The sequence below is a fragment of the Lynx canadensis genome, chromosome B2, assembly GCF_007474595.2.
Source record: "Lynx canadensis isolate LIC74 chromosome B2, mLynCan4.pri.v2, whole genome shotgun sequence".
In the NCBI taxonomy this organism is placed as follows: domain Eukaryota; kingdom Metazoa; phylum Chordata; class Mammalia; order Carnivora; family Felidae; genus Lynx; species Lynx canadensis.
Window position 1 is genome coordinate 150377953 of NC_044307.1, and position 6314 is coordinate 150384266.

Here is a 6314-nt window from a genome sequence, read left to right on the forward strand (position 1 = left end):
GGAGAAGAGGAAAACTGAGGCCCCAGAGAGGTGAGGTGCCTTGTCTGAGGTCACACAGCAAGGAAGTGGTGAAGCCAGGATTATAACCTTTTCTGAATCTTTTCAAAACACATCCTTTAAAAAAAAATTTTTTTTAAATTATGTTTATTTATTTTGAGGAGAGAGACAGAGTGCGAGCTGGGGAGGGGCGAGAGAGGGAGACGCAGAATCTGAAGCAGGTTCCAGGCTCCGAGCTGTCAGCACAGAGCCCCACCCGGGGCTCGAATCCACAGACGTGAGATCGCGACCTGAACCGAGGTCGGATGCTCAACCGACTGAGCCACCAGGCGCCCCCAGAGCACCAGCTCCTAACTCTTGCCTGCTGCCCCCTCAGGTGAGATTAAGAAAGAAAGGAAAGCGTTATCTGCCTCTTTCGGCAAAAAACAGCAATTCGCTAACCACCTTTATCGGTTATATTTTGCGGAATGAGTCACAACGGACACTGCTTAATCAGAACGCATAAAGGCGTCAGAGTCGTATTCATCTCCTAGCTGTCGGAGGCCCTGACCTCTTTTCTAGAAGGTCCAGGCTAACCCTCCGAAGGAGGGTTTTGTAGGAGAGCCCCCCCCCCCGCACAAACACCACAGCGAAGCCTGAGCCCCATTCCCTCCCTGTCTCTCCCCCCCGATGGGCACAGTGGCTCCAGCGGTAGGTGGCCCGGCTTCACGAGGAGTTCAGGAGCAGGAGTCGCGGTCACCGCCAGCCCAGAGCCAGATGGACGCCCTCAGGCGACAGAACCTGGAGCTTCGGGACGGCCTGAGGGTGTCGGGGCTGCGGGGACCGGCCAGCCGGGGGGCCGTTTGCAGCCGCCGTCTGCACAAGAAGGAAGTCGGCCACTCTGGTACCAGAAGGTTTTTTTTGGTTTTACTTAGAAGTGATGTCACAGGAAAGGTGGCCGCATCGTCGTTGGCGCTGGCGGTAACGCTCACCCTCTGGGAGGCGAGGGGCTGGCTGTGTTAACTCACGTCCGAAATGAATGACGGACACGGGGACCCGGCACCTGTCTGGTCTCCAGAATAATCTCATGACACCTGGTAGGGCAGCAGCCTGCACTTCCTGGGGACCGTGACCGGACAGTGAGCCTGTGAGATGCATCCCGGTGCTGATGCCCCCTGCGTCGTGTGGCTGCTGAGCCCCAGGGCCTGGGCGTACTTGCTTGTGAATGTGTAAGTCTACAGTTCACGGAGTCAGGATGTTTCAGCTCTGACACCGTAACACGCACTCTCTCTCCCTCTTATTTGGAGCTCACGTGCTGGGCGAATTTCCACCGTGCGCAGTGCCGCCCCCAGCATGGTGCGGTGATGTGTAAGGACAGCACCCGTTCTGCAAAGCACACCCGACTGAAAGAAAGCAGGACGGATGTGGGACCCTCACTCTGGGTCCGTGCAGGCACCTGCTGGGCAGGCACGGTTGTGGGGCCAGCGCATCGAGCCGTCAGTGACACTCGTGAGCCCAGGACTGATCATCTGCCCTGGAAACGGGACGGAAGGCTGTCCAGCCCCCTCCCGTCGGCGTCCTTCCGCCAGAGGGCCGAGCGGTGAATACATAAAGTCACCGCGTCCCGCCGGAAGGGCCCCGCTTTCCAGAGTTTGCTTCAGAGCAGGGAGGCTTGAGAGTCTGCATTTCAAGTCCTCAACAATTGTCAGCGGCGACGCTAACAACAGGGCCACGTTTTCCTTCTTGCTGAGTACTTTCCCAGTGGAAGACACATCATCCAAGGAGACAGACGTGGGTGGTGGTTATTTTGTTGCCTTTGGGCACCTGGGATACTTTGAAAGAGGTGAACAACCGTGAGAGGCGACCCCAGTTTGTGATGCGCTGAGTTCTGCGAGAATCTGCAACACGCTGTGGGGAGAAACCAGCTTGAGGCCCCCTCCTGCAGCCTTACTCTTCCCTAGCACACTGCAATTGTGTTGAATGGTCGGTTCCACGAGGAATTTACCTTCGAGTTGCTGTGCCTTCCAAGATGTGAACACTTCCCCTGAATCTCCTTTGTGGATGAATTGCCTTTCAGGTATCGCAGTCTGCTTTGGGGAAAATGTTGCCTCTGTCAGCTGATGAAGAAATAATACTGAAGCACGCAGGCCGCAGAAGTCACAGTGCTACTGTCATAGGACAAGGACAGTCCTCTAAACGTGGCCCTTCTTCCCAGGTGACCCTCAATGTTTATGACCTTTAGAAATAGGCAGAAAAAAAAAAGAAATAAGCAGAGGCCCGGCACCCAAACCCATGTATCCCACCAGCATCTCACTGGGAAAACCTGCCTCCCTGAATGAGCAGTCCTTACTAACGTGGGGATCCTCTCCTTGCGAATGCAGGGATCCAGTCCTTGCAAACTCAGAGATCCACTCCCTACACACTCGGACCCAGTCCTTGCAAACTCAGGGATCCAGTTCTTTGTGAAACTCAGGGATTCAGTCCTTACAAACTCAAGGATCCAGTCCTGTAAACTCAGGGATCCAGTCTTTACAAACTCAGGGATCCAGTCTTTGCAAACTCAGGGATCCAGTCTTTATGAACTCAAGGATTCAATCCTTACAAAACTCAAGGATCCAGTCCTTGTGAACTCAGGTTCCAGTCTTTACAAACTCAGGGATCCAGTCCTTGCAAACTCAGGGATCCAGTCCCTACAACCTCAGGGATCCAGTCCTTGCAAACTCAGGGATTCAGTCCTTACAAACTCAGGGATCCAGTCCTTGCAAACTCAGGGATTCAGTCCTTAGAACTCAAGGATCCAGTCCTTGCAAACTCAGGGATTCAGTCCTTACAAACTCAGGGATCCAGTCCTTGCAAACTCAGGGATTCAGTCCTTAGAAACTCAAGGATCCAGTCCTTGTGAACTCAGGGTTCCAGTCTTTACAAACTCAGGGATCCAGTCCCTGCAAACTCAGGGATCCAGTCCCTACAACCTCAGGGATCCAGTCCTTGCAAACTCAGGGATTCAGTCCTTACAAACTCAGGGATCCAGTCCTTGCAAACTCAGGGATCCAGTCCTTAGAAACTCAAGGATCCAGTCCTTGCAAACTCAGGGATCCAGTCCTTACAAACTCAGGGATCCAGTCCTTGCAAACTCAGGGATCCAGTCCTTAGAAACTCAAGGATCCAGTCCTTGCAAACTCAGGGATTCAGTCCTTACAAACTCAGGGATCCAGTCCTTGCAAACTCAGGGATTCAGTCCTTACAAACTCAGGGATCCAGTCCTTGCAAACTCAGGGATCCAGTCCCTACAACCTCAGGGATCCAGTCCTTGCAAACTCAGGGATTCAGTCCTTACAAACTCAGGGATCCAGTCCTTGCAAACTCAGGGATTCAGTCCTTAGAAACTCAAGGATCCAGTCCTTGCAAACTCAGGGATTCAGTCCTTACAAACTCAGGGATCCAGTCCTTGCAAACTCAGGGATTCAGTCCTTAGAAACTCAAGGATCCAGTCCTTGCAAACTCAGGGATTCAGTCCTTACAAACTCAGGGATCCAGTCCTTGCAAACTCAGGGATCCAGTCCTTAGAAACTCAAGGGATCCAGTCCTTGCAAACTCAGGGATTCAGTCCTACACCTCAGGGATTCAGTCCTTACAACCTCAGGGATCAGCCTTGCAAACTCAGGGATTCAGTCCTTAGAAACTCAAGGATCCAGGTCCTTGCAAACTCAGACATCCAGTCCCTACAAACTCAGGATCCAGTCTTTACAACTCAGGGAAGGGATCCAGTCCCTACAAACTCAAGGATCCAGTCTTTACAAACTCGGGACCCAGTCCTTGCAAACTCAGGGATCCAGTCCCTACAACCTCAGGGATCCAGTCCTTGCAAACTCAGGGATTCAGTCTTTACAAACTCAGGGATCCAGTCCTTGCAAAACTCAGGGATCCAGTACCTACAACCTCAGGGATCCAGTCCTTGCAAACTCAGGGATTCAGTCCTTACAAACTCAGGGATCCAGTCCTTGCAAACTCAGGGATTCAGTCCTTAGAAAACTCAAGGATCCAGTCCTTGCAAACTCAGGGATTCAGTCCCTTAGAAACTCAAGGATCCAGTCCTTGCAAACTCAGACATCCAATCCCTACAAACTCAGGATCCAGTCTTACAAACTCAGGGAAGGGATCCAGTCCTTACAAACTCAAGGATCCAGTCTTTACAAACTCGGGACCCAGTCCTTGCAAACTCAGGGATCCAGTCCTTGCAAACTCACAGATCCAGTCCCTACAAACTTGGGGATCCAATCTCTGCAAACTCAGGATCCAGTCCTTGAAAACTCAGGGATTCAGTCCTTACAAACTCAAGGATCCAGTCCTTGCAAACTCAGAGATACAGTCCCTACAAACTCAGGATCCAGTCTTTACAAACTCAGGGAAGGGATCCAGGTCCCTGCAAACTCAAGGATCCAGTCCTTGCAAACTCGGGATCCAGTCCTTGCAAAACGCAGGGATCCAGTCCTTGCAAACTCACAGATCCAGTCCCTACAAACTCAGGGATCCCAGTCCCTACAAACTCAAGGATCCAGTCCTTGCAAACTCGGGATCCAGTCCTTGCAAACTCAAGGATCCAGTCCTTGCAAACTCAGAGATCCAGTCCCTACAAACTCAGGGATCCAGTCCTTGCAAACTCAGGATCCAGTCTTTACAAACTCAGGGAAGGGATCCAGTCCCTACAAACTCAAGGATCCAGTCCTTGCAAACTCGGGATCCAGTCCTTGCAAACTCAGGGATCCAGTCCCTGAAAACTCAGGGATCCAATCTCTGCAAACTGAGGGATCCGGTCCAGCAGGTGGTCTCCTCAGCACAGTCACCACAGACAGCCTGGCTGGGAGCTGAGCACAGGCATCCAGGGCCGTGTGCTTTCTTTCCTTTCGTGCAGCCGGAGCCAGGGGTTTTAAGTAGTCACACTTGTGTCTTTTGGCTTTAAAGCCGTGGTGTTTCCTGGGGTCACTGCTGTGCCTTGTCGTGCTGCTTTCCACATGGGCTTTGTTTTGGGGCCTCAGTACAGGACGTTATTGGACCTCCGTTGCATTTTCTTTGTTCAGGTGAGCTCCTCCTTAGAATATTCTGGCACCCAGAGCCTTGGTGCCACCCCAGCTTTGTGTCTTCCTCATGCTTGGGAAGCCCCTCTGCAATCCTCAGCCGGCATTGGGTAACGGGGCTTATTTGGACCGAGAAGAGCCCCAACTCAAGACGACCTAACGTCCCACACTCTTTCCCAATGCGAGTGCTGATCAGACAGTATCTCACTCCCGGAGGGAAGGTGTGGAGTCCCCACTAACCCAGGCGCTCCCTGTAGGTAGGGAGAACCTCTTTTTGGGTCATGTGAGCAGACAGGATCTGAAGTCCCAGTGACTCTCTGGTGTCCTTTGAGATGCAGCCTTGTCCGCTGTTCCCATGTTAGTGACATGCGTGTAATGTAATTGCTTCCTAAAGGATTGTGTGAGCGAATGCGTTCTTGGCTGAGCCCATGTTTGAATAATGCAAAGGGTAGAAAAAAATTATTATCCGTTGTTCAATTCAGTTGTGAGCTATTTATTTTGCTGTGATGGCCAAGCTTTTCTGTAGGCTCAATCATAAATTTCTGGAATCCCACAAGACCGTGGGCTATGGAGCAAGAAATGAGGCGCACGTATAGTTCTCCTTCGTAGGATGTAAGGACAGAGTCACAGCGATCCAGCTCCTGTGACAGTCGACGTGATGTATTGGTGGATGCTTCTGGGTGAAACGATTGTGATTAATGAGAAAGTACCCCCACATTTATTTCCAGCCAGTAGGTATGAAGACGGAAGGAACCGAGTCAAGGAAAACAATGTCGTGTGAGACAAAACTCTTTCCAGAAGGTCTTCAAGACGGAAGTGCCTTGCCTCCCGCGACGGGGGTGCCCTCTGAGGAAAACCCAACCTCATTCGTGGGTGAAAAGGGGACACTTAGCAAACAGTGCGAATTTATACTGGTTAAATCTAAAATTTAGATTTCAGTAACATTCCACTTAGATCTAACGAGAATACTCCATTATGTTCAAATTGGTTACATTTATTACTTTTTTAATTTTTTAACGTTTTATTTATTTGTTATTATTAATTTTTTTTTTTTACATTTTATTTATTTTTGATACACAGAGAGAGACAGAGCACAAGTGGGGGACGGGCAGAGAGAGAGGGAGACACAGAATCCGAAGCAGGCTCCGGGCTCTGAGCCATCAGCACAGAGCCCAAGGCGGGGCTTGAACCCATGAACTGTGAGACCACGACCTGAGACAAAGTCGGACACTCACCTGACTGAGCCACCCAGGTGCCCCTAAA